This window comes from Gorilla gorilla, chromosome 20 (genome assembly GCF_029281585.2).
Source record: "Gorilla gorilla gorilla isolate KB3781 chromosome 20, NHGRI_mGorGor1-v2.1_pri, whole genome shotgun sequence".
Classification (NCBI taxonomy): Eukaryota; Metazoa; Chordata; class Mammalia; order Primates; family Hominidae; genus Gorilla; species Gorilla gorilla.
Window position 1 is genome coordinate 54,176,611 of NC_073244.2, and position 16,062 is coordinate 54,192,672.

Below are 16,062 nucleotides of genomic sequence, written 5' to 3' on the forward strand. Positions count from 1 at the left end.
GGGTTTCAGCTTCTCCGTCCAATTCTCGTTTCATGCATCACGTGGCCCCTACACTGTTGTTGGTGGCATCTCTTTACCTTAGGAACCCAGAACTCCGTTTCCACCACCCACTGATCTTGGCTCAAGGTTTCACTTTGACTGGGTCTGCCCTTCCTCAAAACCTTGAGGGGCTCTTCTATAATCACAAGATCAAGTTTGAACCTCTGTGTCTACTGTTCATGCCTCTACAACATGTGATTCCCCCTTTAGCAAGCTTACATAACTTCCCTGTTTTTTTAACTGACTCTTTCTGCTCTAGCTCTCCCTGCTCCTTCCTGTTCCCTACACATACTTCGTTCAGGTCTCTCAATGGTAGTGGTGGTTACATGGTCTCTGGTGTTAGACTCACCGAGTTTCTAATCCCATATCCACCACCGACCTTGGCAAGTTACTTCCCCTTTCTGAGGATGAGCATCCTCCTCTGAAATAATTTCATGTATTGATAGAGTAAATAAAATAACATCTGCAAGCCCACTGTCATTCCTCGGACCCTCTTTAAAACTAGCATCTACACAGGGTGGGGAACATCACACACCGGGGCCTGTCGTGGGGTGGAGGGAGGGGGGAGGAATAGCACTAGGAGAGATACCTAATGTAAATGACGAGTAAATGGGGTGCAGCACACCAACATGGCACATGTATACATATGTAACAAACCTGCACATTGTGCACATGTACCCTGGAACTTAAAGTATAATTAAAAAAAAAAAAACCAAAACCAAAAAAAACTAGCATCTACAGTGGTGCCTGACACCTGGTTCCCTGGCTTATGTTTCTCCATGTCTCTGCTTTCCTAAGGCTGAACCATTCAAGGCCTAACCTGAACCCTGTCTCTTTTGTGAGCATTTCTTTCTTTCTTTCTTTTTTCTTTTTTGTTTTGTTTTGAGACGGAGTCTCACTCTGTCCCCCAGGCTGGAGTGCAGTGGTGCAACCTCGGCCCACTGTAACCTCCGCCTTCCGGGTTCAAGCTATTCTCCTGCCTCAGCCTCCTGAGTAGCTGGGATTACAGGTGCATGCCACCATGCACAGCTAATTTTTTTTTTTTTTTTGTATTTTAGTAGAGATGGGGTTTCACCGTGTTGGTCAGGATGGTCTCGAACTCCTGACCTCAAATGATCTGCCCGCCTCGGCCTCCCAAAGTGTTAGGACTACAGGCATGAACCACCACGCCCGGCCTTATGAGAATTTCTGACCCAATTGATCCCACCCTTCTATAAATTGTTTCACCCATGTATTGGCATTTAATTATGTCCCAGTGAGACCCCATAGGGAGGCTGGAAGGGTGTTGGCTGTGTGAGAACTGAAGGTGAATTGAGTGAGCTCCTTTCTTACTACCCCCTGAGTGTTAGAGCTGCCGTCTCTTTTTTTTTTTTTCAGCTATTGCCAGCAGCAGTTCCTCCTGCGCCAGCTGCACCAGACCCTGGGCAGGCAAGTGAATACCTTAGGGATTGTTCCTGTCAGGGTCGCTCCTGCCTCTGGGTTTTGGTGAAACTGGCGTTTTCTTTTGCATCTTATCAGATGGCCCCTCTGAGGAGGTTATTGATGATATCCCTTTATGGAAACCCTAAGGTAATAACTCTAAGGAAGTTGAGCACAGTATTTTCTAACTTAAACAGCTTGGTGGCAGGAGATGTGTACACTTTCCTATTTCATAAAATTTACAACAGATTCAGAAGAGATTAAGGACAAAGGACCAAATGGGGAGGACAGGTTTGTTTAAGGGAGGTCATGTACTTTCAATCTGGAGTCTATCAATTGTTCATTCAACTCTGTGTGGAAGTGTGCATCTTTGCATGTGTGGTGGTATATTTGGATCACATGATTCATAATTCTGTCCCTGTCAGTGGCAATTAGGAGTTCATGTTAGGCTTATGAGGATAAAATATATGGGTGTGCACTATTACTGAAGCCAGGGTTTCTGATATCTGGAGAGAAAATAGGCCAGGAGGGCTGGTCACTTTACTTAGTGCCCTGCCTTTCTCTCTCTCTCTTTTTGAGACAGAGTCTCACTCTGACATCCAGGCTGGAGTGTAGTGGACTATAGCTCACTTCAACCTCCACCTCCTGGGCTCAAGTGATCCTCCCATATCAGCCTCCTGATTAGCTGGGACCACAAGCACATGCCATCATGCCCAGCTAATTTTTTGTTTTGTTTATTTGTTTGTCTGTTTTTGTAGAGATGGGGTTTCACCATATTGCCCAGGTTGGTCTCGAACTTCTGGGCTCCAGTGATCTAGCCATTTTGGCCTCTTCCAAATGCTGGGATTACAAGTGTGAGCCACCATTCCCGGCCCTGCCTTCTCTTTTTATTAGACAGCAGTCTACTCACTCATCATGTTCCCAGTAAGGGGATTTTTAACCTTCTCATTTTCCTACCAGGGGTCCATGCCAAAGTCCATATGTGTTTAATTGTGTCTAGAATTGGATGTTCTTTTTGAAAAGAGCAGCCCAAGGAATGGCTTCTTAGCTGATATCCAGGATTCTAATCTTCATTGTCTAAACTTTGGGTTTCCATTCCTGGATACTGGTTAGAGTAACTTGTAGGGCATTTAAAATGTACCAATGTCTGTGCTTTCCCCAAGTATGTCTGATTGGATTGGTGCATTGTGTGGCCCAGGCATTGGTTGTTTAAGAATGCTTCCAAGGAAAACGGTCATTTTATTGTGGAGGAATTTTAGCCCAGGGCTCAAAGTTAACATCCCATTAATTAGAGATATCGACATCTTAGGGCATCCTAATATAATGGACGGAGAAGGCACAAAATCGCCTCTTTGGTTTTCTTGACCGAAGTATATAACCTCAGTTTAATCATGAGAAAAAATTAGAAAAATTTAAACTGAGGGTAACTACAAAATAACACGCCAATACTTTTCAAAAATGTTAAGGTCATGAAGGCAAAAGAAATTCTGAGGAACTGTCCCAGATTAAAGGAGACTGAGAGGACAAAACAATGAGATGCAATGTGTAATTGTACATTGGACCCTGTTCCAGAGAAAGGACATTGGAGGGAAGATAAAGAGGATTTGAATAAGGTCTGCAGATTCATTCACTGTATGATGTCAGCTATAATTTATTGATTTTAATGTTTGCACTGTGGTTATCTAAAACAATGTTTGGGGAAGTTGAGTGAAAAATATATGGGGACTGTATTTTTGGAACATTTTTGAAAGTCTGAAATTATTTCAAAATGAAAAGCTTGAAAAAAAAAAAGGAGAAGAAATCTAGATATTTCTATTAAGTTGCCAGACTTGAAGACCATTTCCCAAGTTATCTTGCCTAATATTGTAGAGTAATCTTCCTGGAAATGCTGTTTGTCACGTTTGTGAGCTTCTCAGAGCTTTCCAGTGACTTCTCTTATCTATAGGATGAAGTTCCCATTCCTTAGGATGCCACTCAGAGCCCTCATAGCCTGGCCCCAATCTACTCCCTTGATTTACATTGAAGGACCTGACCCACATTTTACTTTCTCATTTCCAAACATTTTCTAAGTCTTTTCTCTGTTCATATCACACCCTTGCCTGTCTTCTCAGCCTCCTGAGTTGTTCTTTGTCCTAAAGCCCCATTTCAGACCCTGTCTCTTCATTGAAGCCTGTATAGTTATTTCTGTTAGAAGCAGTCATCTTTCCTTTCTTTGAATTCTTGTAGGTACAATGGTGTGGAGTGAAACATGAGTTTTATTTCATTATATTATATTTTAGAAAAAAATCAATTTATTCTGCTCATTAAAAGTTTTTCTTTTAAAAAAATCTTAAAATTTTCATTGGAGAAGGATTAGAGATTAAATTGTTGATGTTTGAATTTTGTTGTGGTTTAAAAAAACTTTTATTTTAGGTTCAGGGTACATGTGCAGCTTTGTTATGTAGGTGAACCTGTGTCACAGGGGTTTGATGTACAAATTATTTCATCACTCAGCTACTAGGCCTAATACTCAGTAGTTATGTTTCCTGCTCCTCTTCTTCCTCCCACTCTCCACCCTCTTGTAGGCCCCAGTGTCTGTTGTTTCCCTTTTTATGTCCATGTGTTCTCATCATTTAGCTCCCACTTATTTTTTAATTTTAATTTAATTTAAATTTTTTTTTTTTTGAGACGGAGTCTCTCTCTGTCACCCAGGCTGGAGTGCAGTGGCACGATCTCTGCTCACTGCAAGCTCCACCTCCCAGGTTCATGCCATTCTCCTGCCTCAGCCTCCTGAATAGCTGGGCCTACAGGTGCCCGCCACCATGCCCGGCTAATTTTTTTGTATTTTTAGTAGAGACGGGGTTTCACTGTGTTAGCCAGGATGGTCTCATTCTCTTGACCTCGTGATCCACCCACCTCAGCCTCCCAAAGTGTTGGGATTACAGGCGTGAGCCACTGCGCCTGGCCTTAGCCCCACTTATAAGTGAGAACATGCAGTATTTGTTTTTCTGTTTCTGCATTAGTTTGCTGAGCATAATGTCCTCTAGCTCCGCCCATGTTCCTGCAAAAGAGATGATCACATTATTTTTTATGGCTGCATAGTATTCTGTGGTGTATATGTACCACATTTTAAAAATGCAGCTTTCCATTGAGAGGCATTTCGGTTGATTCTATGTCTTCTCTATTGTGAACAGTGCTGCAGTGAACATTCATGTGCATGTGTCTTTATGATAGAATGATTTATATTCCTCTGGGTGTATACCCAGTAATGAGATTGCTGGGTCAAATGGTAGTTCTGTTTTTAGCTCTTTGAGGAATTGCCATACTGCTTTCCACAATGATTGAACTAATAATTGACACTCCCACCAACAGTGTATAAGCACCCCCTTTTCTCCACAACCTTGCCAGCATGTTACTTTTTTTTGACATTTTTGATAATAGCCATTCTGACTGGTGTGAGATGGTATCTCACTGTAGTTTTGATTTGCATTTCTCTGATGATCAGTGATAGTGAGCTTTCTTTCCTATGCTGTTGGCCACATGTATGTGTTCTTTTGAAAAGTGTTCGCCAGGCAGAGTGGCTCACACCTGTAATCCTAGCACTTTGGGAGGCTGAGGTGGGTGGATCACTTGAGGTCAGGAGTTCAAAACCAGCCTGGTCAATATGGTGAAACTTTATCTCTACTAAAAATACAAAAAAATTAGTTGGGTGTGGTGGTGGGCACCTGTAATCCAAGCTACTTGGGAGGCTGAAGCAGGAGAATTTCTTGAACTTGGGAGGTGGAGGTTGCAGTGAGCCGAGATTGCACCACTGCACTAAAAAAAAAAAAAAGTGTGTTCATGTCCTTTGCCCACTTGTTAGTGGGAATTTTTTTTTCTTGTAAATTTGTTTAAATTACCTGTAGATGCTGGATATTACATTTTAGTCAAATGCATAGTTTGCAAATATGTTTTCCCACTCTGTAAGTTGTCTGTTTACTCTGTTGATAGTGTCTTTTGCTGGAAGCATGAGTTTTGGATTCAGAAATATGAGTCTGAGTCCTAGTTCCACCTTTTATCAGGTGAGATAAGGGACAAGTTAATTGATGTCTTGGAATAGAGGGATAATAATGCCTATTTAAAGGGTCATTGTGAGCATTGGATGAGGTACAAACATAAAGGTCCCCAGCATGTAGCAGATTACTTCCTCTTCATTCCTGTAGCTCAGTGGTGATGTTATGCCCAGACCGTTAGTTCCCCAAAGAAGACCACCAGAGTCCAGAGTCAAAGCCAAGCAGCAAGGATCTTTACTACAAGTTCGAACCTGGTCCCTCCATTCCACAGCATACAAGAGGGCCCTGAACAATGCGAGTGTTTGCTTTTTATAGCCTGAAAGTTACAGGGGAACAAAGGAATTCTTTTGGTTCCCGCTCTTTCAGTAAAACTTTGAACGGCTGTCCCCTTATCGGAGACTTTCCTGGTGGTGTTTGTACTGGGCTCAGGAAGTTTGAGAGATATATGGCGATATGTGGTGGGATGGGAGGATGGGATGTGTTTGTACTGGGCTTGTTTGTTTTGAGCCCGGGGCTGAGGAATGTGCCCGGCTCCTTTCAGTTCCAAAGGTATTGTTGGTGGTGTGAACTTTCTTATCAAAATTTTCTATAGATCCTTCAACAAAGATGACCTTGAACTGAACTGAATGCTTAGGACTTTAAGAAGTTCAACTGACATTTGGATTTTTGTGAAAACAACTCAGTAAATAAGTTATCTATCAATAGAGGAATGTAACCCCACAGAGGAAGAAGGGAATGACAATGGGATTGTAAATGGGAGAAAGCTGTGATGCCTTCCACACCCATCCCTTTGTTCTCAGTCAGACAATAACAAGGAAGTACAACTTCTAAAATTATGTAAAGGAAAATAAGCACCTCAGGACTGCCAAACTCATTACACCAAAGGGATACTTCAGCCTGGAGATTGAGTCATGCAAGACCACCATTTTTTCCCCAAATGAACAACTGTTACTTTACAACCTTGTGTCAAAGCATTGTACATTATCCAGAGCCCCAGGAGAAGACAAAAAGGCCCTAGGCATATCTGGATGACCTCCCTCACAAATTGTTTTTTGCTGTCCTTGAACCACATTTGAAGTATATTTGTGGAACAGACTCTTACAAGTACTCTTAAATGTTGGCTTCTCATAACTATGGAGCTCATGTCATTGGACTGGAAAAAAAACCCAGGACTTTAGTTAAAAATAAATGCATTCATGATGATTGCTAACCCAACATGAAGCAGAACAAGAGTTAATTACATGAGGATAAATTGATACAGGACTAAAATGATTTTTTCATGACCTTTTTTTAAAAAAAAACATTGCCGACTTTTTTTATGTTTTGTTCTCCAGAGTCAAAAAAGCTTTATTTTTTCTTTTGAGCTTTTTAGCTTACAACAAATTGGGTAAAGTATAATTTTGTGAGCTAAATTTGAAAGATTTATCTTTCTCTCTACCCAATTTCTACAAAAATAAACTATTTGTGCATATTCTTAATTTATGGCAATATAGATATTTGCATACATTCCATAAGAATTTGTTTTCTTTTATAACAGGACACAATTGGAGACATTGGTTATTTTATAGAGGCTTTGAGTGAAATGGTATATTTTCAGATATGACCAGAATGCTTTGAGGAATTGAGATTGACTTTATAGAACTGACAAAAAGCCTCTTGGACAGACTGACCTGGTTACCTTGTCTATGCAGTTTCTATAAAAAGTTAATGATCTGTGGTAAGTAAAGAATGTCACTTTCTGATAGGTCCAGGAACCCCCAAGTTATTTTGAGACCTCAAGAAAAGAGGACTTCACCAAATTCATACAGGTATCTACAGGCACAGATAAATTCCTGGCTTGCATAGCCTTGAGAGGCTTTTGGAAGTCTAATCTGAGATTCCTTATGAAAAAAAGTCTCAGCAAAGCCAATTTAAAAAGACTGTCTATGGCCAACCACTATTCTTGCCATACTTTATGCAAATAATCAGGCCAGGTATAAGACTAAAACTTATTTTGCACAGCCGCCCCATCCTGGAGGGAGGTGGGGGGCGCCTCTGCCCGGCCGCCCCGTCTGGGAAGTGAGGAGCCCCTCTGCCCGGCCGCCACCCCGTCTGGGAGGTGTACCCAACAGCTCATTAAGAACGGGCCATGATGACGATGGCGGTTTTGTCGAATAGAAAAGGAGGAAGTGTGGGGAAAAGAAGGAGAGATCGGATTGTTACTGTGTCTGTGTGGAAAGAAGTAGACATGGGAGACTCCATTTTGTTCTGTACTAAGAAAAATTCTTCTGCCTTGGGATGCTGTTAATCTATAACCTTACCCCCAACCCCGTGCTCTCTGAAACATGTGCTGTGTCCACTCAGGGTTAAATGGATTAAGGGCGGTGCAAGATGTGCTTTGTTAAACAGATGCTTGAAGGCAGCATGCTCGTTAAGAGTCATCACCACTCCCTAATCTCAAGTACCCAGGGACACAAACACTGCGGAAGGCCGCAGGGTCCTCTGCCTAGGAAAACCAGAGACCCTTGTTCACATGTTTATCTGCTGACCTTCCCTCCACTATTGTCCTATGACCCTGCCAAATCCCCCTCTCCGAGAAACACCCAAGAACGATCAATAAATACTATAAAAAAAAACCACAAAAACTTATTTTGCAAATACATTTGTCCTACTATGATTTGTCTTTCATAAAAATGGGAGCCTGGAGAGAGAAAAATTTGTGTTTCAAAAGAAAACTTCAATACAACTGTTATTAAATTCTAGGCTTGTTCATTATTTTTGAGTTTTATTATTTGCCTATAATTTGGACTGAATCCTAAATTCTTTCCTGGCTATAAATATCAAAAGTAATGATTTCAAGATTTTCTTCCATTTTGGAATATTAGAAATTAAAACTGTGCTTTTCTTCAAGCCCTGCAAACTGAAACTAGACAAGTTAAGTGAACTTTTGGAGAAATCACAGCAACTTATATATAAACAACCTTTGTGCCCATTGATGTATGGACTACACGAAAGGGTCACATGAATACTGGATTTGTACTGAAATTCAGAGAAATCTGTGAGATTGTCACTGCAGTTAGAAGATTATTCAGAGACTCTAGAAAAATGAGTCTATAGGCTGGGCGTGGTGGCTCATGCCTGTAATCCCAGCACTTTGGGAGGCTGAAGCGGGCGGATCACGAGGTCAGGAGATCGAGACCATCCTGGCTAACACGGTGAAACCCCATCTGTATTAAAAAATACAAAAAATTAGCTGGGTGTGGTGGCGGGAGCCTGTAGTCCCAGCTTTTCGGGAGGCTGAGGCAGGAGAATGGCATGAACCTGGGAGGTGGAGCTTGCAGTGAGCTGAGATCACACCACTGCACTCCAGCCTGGGCGACAGAGCCAGACTCTGTCTCAAAAAAAAAGAAAAAAGAAAAATGAGTCTATAGACTGCTGTAGACGTTAGAGGTGAGCCAACATGCAACTGAAAGTGTTAGTGATCATGGCCCAAAGAATTGCTCTAATTGAGGAGGCAGTTGTGTATCTGCAATTGGATTCCAGGATTATACTTTTTTGTTGTTGTTGTTGTTGCTGTAGTTAGTCCTTGGTCCTTTTCTGATTTGGCTTCACCCCCTTTTCCATGGGAGATGACTTCCTAGGAATGAGCCTTCATAGTGATGTAAGATCAGATGAAACATAGCCACAAAGTCATGTATTTAACAGTGATTTCTCTGAAAGAGTTAGAAGAATGTTGGGGGTGGGCAGGTTTGGTGGCACAGGCCTGTAATCTTCACATTTTGAAAGGCCAAGGTGGAAGGATCGCTTGAAGCCAGGAGTTCAAGACTAGCCTGAGCAACAAAATGAGACCACATCTCTACAAAAAATAAACTAAAATAAATTAGCTGGGTGCAGTGGTGCATGCCTGTAGTCTCAGCTATTCAGGAGGCTGATGTGGGAGGACTTCCTGAGCCCAGGAGTTCCAGGCTGCAGTGAGCTACGATCATGTCACTATACCCTAGCCTGGGTGACAGAGCAAGACCTTGCTTCTTAAAAAAAAAGTGGGAGGCGGGGTTGGGGCAACAGGAAGGCAAAAAGCCTCAGGGATCTCCAGATGACTGACCTCTAAATAGTTCTTTGCTGGCCTCAAAATCTTTCAAGATGTATAGCATTTCATAAAACAAGGCATGTCAATTATAACTTCAGGTGTGCAATCAAAATCTAGCTCCTAAAACTAAAGCCTGTTAAGTTTTATTCTGATAATATTTATCTTCCCAGGCACAGAACAAAGGCAAGATGAGATCAATTATTCTTCCACCTATCCCATCTCTTTCTACCTGTCTTCCCCCCTGTAAGGAAATATATAAATACTAAGCCTTCTGCAACCTCTTCAGAGAGAACACACCCACAGAGGTTTTCTGTGATTCATGTTTTCCCAGGGTGCACCCTCAAGCTCTGGCTCAATAAACCTTAACTGGTCAAGACCCTTGCCTCAGTCAGTCATTCTGGATGACCACCATGAGTCTTGCACAGGCCTTCACTGATCTCTTTGCTGCCCAGGTGATGTGTACCTAGGTGAGTCAGGTCCCCACGAGTCAAACACTCTTCTCCCTTTCTGCCTCCTCTACCTCCCTCTCCTCATTCAGTGCCGTGTGCCCTGGTCTGGCCCCAGCTCCAGGCCATTAGTATTAGCCTAAGAAGGCAAGGCCAGGATGAACAGGCTGAGAAGGAAATCAGAGGCCAACAGGCATGAAAAGAGGCAGATGGGACTGTCATTTCTCAGAGCCACCCACTCTGGGTGTGTTTTATGACTGCTACTGGATTTGGAATCTTTTCCTCTTTGTGGCCATAATGGGAACTCACCCTTCTCCTACTTCCTTCCCATTACACTTTCTATTCATAGGGAACTCCTTTTATGACCAGAGAAAGGCTGTAAAAATAGTTGACAATTGAGTAAAACTGACTTTATAATGACTGGGAACCTGGCTCTGTTTTTTTCCAAAAGAGACAGATTCCTCAAAGCCAGCTTTTATGCAGGGCTGTGCAGTTGTGAGTGTAGCATTAGGGAACAGGTACATAAGTGAAGGGTGAGACAGAAAACAAAATGCTGGCTCTTTGTCAAATCCTGAAAGTAGAGGGGGCAAAAATCATTCTGGAAGGTGTATGTCATTCAGGAGACCTTGGAAATCTCAGGGTATCCTCTTCCCAGACGAAGTGGAGGATGAGGTTAAATTATGGAGTTGGGTGGGTGATACTGGGTACATTACTTCTCTGCCTTGTTTTTTTTTTTTTGTTTTTTTTGTTTTTTTGTTTTTTTTTTATGGAGTCTCGCTCTGTTGCCCAGGCTGGAGTGCAGTGGCACGATCTTGGCTCACTGCAAGCTCTGCCTCCAGGGTTCACGCCATTCTCCTGCCTCAGCCTCCCGAACAGCTGGAACTATAGGTGCCCGCCACCACGCCTGGCTAATTATTTTGTATTTTTAGTAGAGATGGGGTTACGATGTTGGCCAGGATAGTCTCCAACTTCTGACCTCGTGATCCACCTGCCTCAACCTCCCAGAGTTCTGGGATTACAGGTGTGAGCCACCGTGCCCAGCCTGCCTCATTTTTTTAATCTGTAAAAATGGGGATAGCATCCCGGAATTTTTGTGAAGATGTTAGCTACATGGAAAGATCTTAGGATAGTGCCTGGCACATACTGAGTTTTAAGTCAGTGCAAACTATTATGATTATGGGAATAGGAAAAGGTGCCACCCTGGACATGTAGGATGAGGAGGTAGTTTCCAGCCAGGGTCCTAGCAGGCCAACCGGAGATGAAGATGGTTAAGCAGAAGCAGCTTAACTTCAGGAGTGGAAGGATTGGGGAGCAGTAGTTCATGCACAAGATTCTGTGAAAATGCCTTTACCTAACAGCAGAAATACCCAGAATGGGTGTGGCTTCTGTCACAATTATTGTCTAAAAATGTGTCGTAGACTCAAATGGCTTTGATATAAGCCAAGTACAGAAAAGGGCTTCAGGGCTGCCTTGCACATAACATTCATCTTGTTAAAGGAAAACATTCATTTTGCTAAAGGAATCCCCACTTGTAGCCCTGGTTATTATTTTTGTCTCAGTACTATTCTTGTTTATAGTTTGTAAAGAGAAATACTGAAGAAGTGTGAAATACGGAAGTGCATGTATGAATTAACAGGGCAGAATTGGGACTGGTATGCGTAAGTTAAGAGAAAGTGCATATAAATTTATGTGAACATAAAGAGGACTTCTTGTTTTAAGCAGACCTCTTTGTATAAATAATGTGGGCTGTCTTGAGTGGATGGCAGACTCTATCACAAGAACATTCTAGCAGAGTCACGAGAGAATGGGGAGCATGACTTCTTTCTAAATGGCAAGTTAAGAGTGTGTAAGTCGATGAAGAGAGAGGAGATGAAGGAGAAGATGGGTGAGGATGAGAGAAATGGGATAGAGAAAAGAACAGACTGAAAGGAATGTTTACCAAGTGCTCATCAGGTACCAGCCTCTGTGTCTAATACCTTACACATCTTAATTTACTCTTTGACTGTCATTTTCTGGTACAGTAAGAGTCATTTTTGTGCTGCAGATGAGAAAACGCTGTGGGAGGTGAAGTGAGTGGTCCAGGATCATCCAGCCAGTTCATAGCAGAGCTGGTGTGTTTCACCTCAAAGTTTGTGCTCTTGCCTGTGATTCACACAAAACAATGAGATATAGAAAGAAGGCAAATGAAATTTTTGTTGTGGGTGATGTTTATGGAAGTTACCAGTGTTAGGCAGAATAATGGCCTCCCCAAAATGTCCACATCCTTATCCATGGAACCTGTGCATGTTACTTTATTTGGCAAAAAGACTTCACTCTTGAGATGGGGAGGTTATTCTGGATAATCTGGGGTGGCCCAGTGTAATCAGAAGGGTCCTTGTAAGTGAAAGAGTGAGGCAGGAAGGTCAGGGTGAAAATGCTGCAGTCTGAGAGACTCCACTAACCATTGCTGGCTGTGAACATGCATCAGAAGACAAAATTTCAACTAATGTAGTTATAGATCTAATTGGCTTTTAATTGTGATTCAGGATTTGGGGCAGCTCTCACTCTACACATAGAGTGATAGCTCCCCCTGGGCAATATAATAACAGAGCAATGGGTTTTGTCAAATTGGAACCAGGAGACAGAGCCATAGAAATAAATGGATTGGTTAACATCAGGGTACTTCAGGTTACTCTTTTTGGGGTAAATGTTAAAGCAGAGGGGACTTCCTTATGATGTTGACTCAGGGAGACTGAAATCTTCTGTTTTCAGAAAACATTGGTCTGTTTTGAGATCTGCTTCCTTAAAATTCCAGTTGGAGTACGCAGCATTTAGCGTGAGTGGCTCTAATTTGGAGTCTTTAGACTCTCACTTAAGTGAGAGTGTGACCAAAACTTAAAGCATTAGCATTACTCTCAGTTATCACCATTTTTGGCTTCCATTGTTTATAGGTTATGATATCCTCCTGATCACACATTTCTTTGAGTTTATGTAATTCCAGCCAAATAGAGACCATTTGATATTTGATGGATGGCAGCACGCAAACAGTTAAAACTTTTAGAGATTACAGCACACCAGGGAGACCACTAGTATGACTATGAGGAAGATAATGTTAAGAGTTTGGAGTATGCACCTTTGGTAAGATGCAAACCAACTGAAATAGAATAGATAAAAGAATGAACCAGATGAATGTAGCCATTTTAACCAAGTAGCATGTTTGTTAATTTTTGCAACTGAGACTCTATAATACCCGATATATTTATCCATGTGCAACAAGAAGCATCATAAACTACACAGACTCCTCTCTGATCAGCCAGTAGGGAGCAATTGTATTATCTAGCATTGCATGCCTGGGTTAAATTAAAACAGGCAGTGAGAACAAGTGAGTCTAGGAGTCTGACTCTAAAAGAGACCATAGTACATTTGAACAAAGAGTTGTGTTAAAGATGCTGCTACCGTCAGCCATTGGGTGGACTAAAGGATCTCATACGTAAAAATTTGGGGTTGACACGATAGATTAGACACTCCGTTAATCTATCATTCTCTGTATTTTCTCAAATATAACATCCCAATCAAAGCCTTGGTAATATAACCAATGTTTTAAAATATATCCCATTATAAAGACAGCAGATTCTCACTGAACTTGTGCAAATAACTGAATTACAATAAACATATGAATACTCATGAATAGTTGCCTAGTTCTGTGGCAGTCAGGTAGGGAGCAAAAGTAAATGTTATAATTTTTGTTCACAAAAGTCTACTTTACCAAATTGCAGTAAGGTATAGATAGCTTAAAAGATAAAGAAATTCATAAATCTGAAAAAGAAAACACTTAAAGAATTGGCAATTTTTCAAATAAAAAATCTTAAAAATGGTCTGGGCGCGGTGGCTCACACCTGTAATCCCAGAACTTTGGGAGGCCGAGGCAGGCGGACCATGAAGTCAGGAGATCAAGACCACGGTGAAACCCCGTCTCTACTAAACATACAAAAAATTAGCCGGGTGTTGTGGCAGGCACCTGTAGTCCCAGCTACTCAGGAGGCTGAGGCAGGAGAATGGTGTGAACCCAGGAGGCGGAGCTTGCAGTGAGTGGAGATCGTGCCACTGCACTCCAGCCTGGGTGACAGAGTGAGATTCCATCTCAAAAAAAAAAAAAAAAAAAAAATCTTAAAAACATTATCCTCATTATTATTTAGTTCAATGAAATTCATGTTTTTTTCCTTCTGTGTTTTGGTGGGCAACTTCACAAAGGTATCAGCCTGTTTGCAAGTTCATAGACAGTCCAGTGGCGTGATCTTAAAGTTATCCGGAACTTGTGTTCAAGAGTACTCGTCAGAGTCTTTTCCATAAATCTTGAAGAAGAAGCAATTTTGAATGGTAGCTGATTGCAAATGCTTTGAAGAAGAATAAAAACAACTGTCTGTGAATGACAAAGATTGAAAATGACTATGGTTAAAACTCTGAGGAGAGCTCATTATGATAAAGACACAGCTCACATAGAAATTTATTTACTTCTGTGGCATATGACATTATGACTGATAACATATTCGATTTCTAGGAATCTCATAATTTTTGGAACACTCGTATCGGTAACATAACCGTAAATATAACTTAGAGAAGGTTTAGCACCACTTATCAATTGACAATGCTTTCCATGTAATTTAACATATCAAGTAAGGCTGGGCGCGGTGGCTCATGCCTGTAATCCCAGCACTTTGGGAGGCCGAGGCGGGTGGATCACAAGGTCACGAGATCGAGACCAGCCTGACCAACATGGTGAAACCCCATCTCTACTAAAAATAGAAAAATTAGCTGGGCGTGGTGGCGGGCGCCTGTAATCCCAGCTACTCAGGAGGCTGAGGCAGGAGAATTGCTTGAACCTGGGAAGCAGAGGTTGCAGTGAGCCGAGATTGTGCCACTGCACTCCAGCCTGGCGACAGAGCGAGACTCCGTCTCAAAAAAAAAAAAAAAAAAATATATATATATATATCAAATAAGGTGGCTTTTCCACTTAGCTTCTGTTTCTCAACTGGATTACTGAGTTCTTGGTGGAGCCCGTTAACGAACAGGGCCAGCAAAATATAGGCTTGTATATGTTGAAAAAGTTTTCTAGGAAATTCTAATACTCCCAGCTAAAGAACCATTGTTTTAGCCTCATGTTCTACCTATTAGAACAGGAGTTCTCCATCCTGGTTACATGTTAGTAGCATCTGGGAAGGCTTAAAAATTACCAATGCCTGGGTCCCACTCCAGACAGTAGGTCAGAATTTATGGATGGGGCTTGAGCATCATTTAAAAAAACATTTCTCAGTGATTCCAATGTGTGGCTATATTTCCCATCAGATTTCTCTGATTTCTTGTGGCATTCACTTTTTTCTATTTTGGTATTATGATTATTTTTCATATCTTATCTCCTGTCTTAGGCTGTATGTTCTCTGGGGTAGGGATCTTGCCTTTTTCATTTCTGTATCTTTCATGAACACATGAATTGGTCATCAGGAAAAGGTTCTCAACCACACGTAGGCTGTGTCCTGAATCTCAGGTTCACACATTAATGCTAGAGTCGTTGTTCTCCATGAGGTCAGAGGTTGCTTGCTTTGAAGGGTATGTGGGCAACTCCACAGTTCAGATAGTGGATGGGAGATTACCCTGTTTCTAGGCACAGCATTGGAAGTAAGAATTCTATGTGTATATGGGGTAGATGCGCAGGGATGTGTAGGAAGACAGTTCTAATTAGGATGGAGGAATTATACTAGGGAGTAGAGGGAATGGAAGTGAGAAGAATTAGTAAAGAGAAGAAATGTGAACTTATCAAATAGGCCAGAGTAGGCCTCTGAAGATTCTTGAGTAAGTGAGTGAACTAGATTTTCGGAAGGTAATGAGACAATCATATGCAAGGAAGATTTCAAATACTAGAGATAAGAAGTCAAGCAGGACTTCGAGCAGTTGTTGAGGTCTATGGGAATGGAGAAAATGACACAAGTGAGAGATGTTAAGAAAGGATCAAAAGACTTTCATAGTGTATTGAATCTGGGAAACAAATGAGCAGAGGCTGGGAATAATCACATCTAAGAGACAGTGG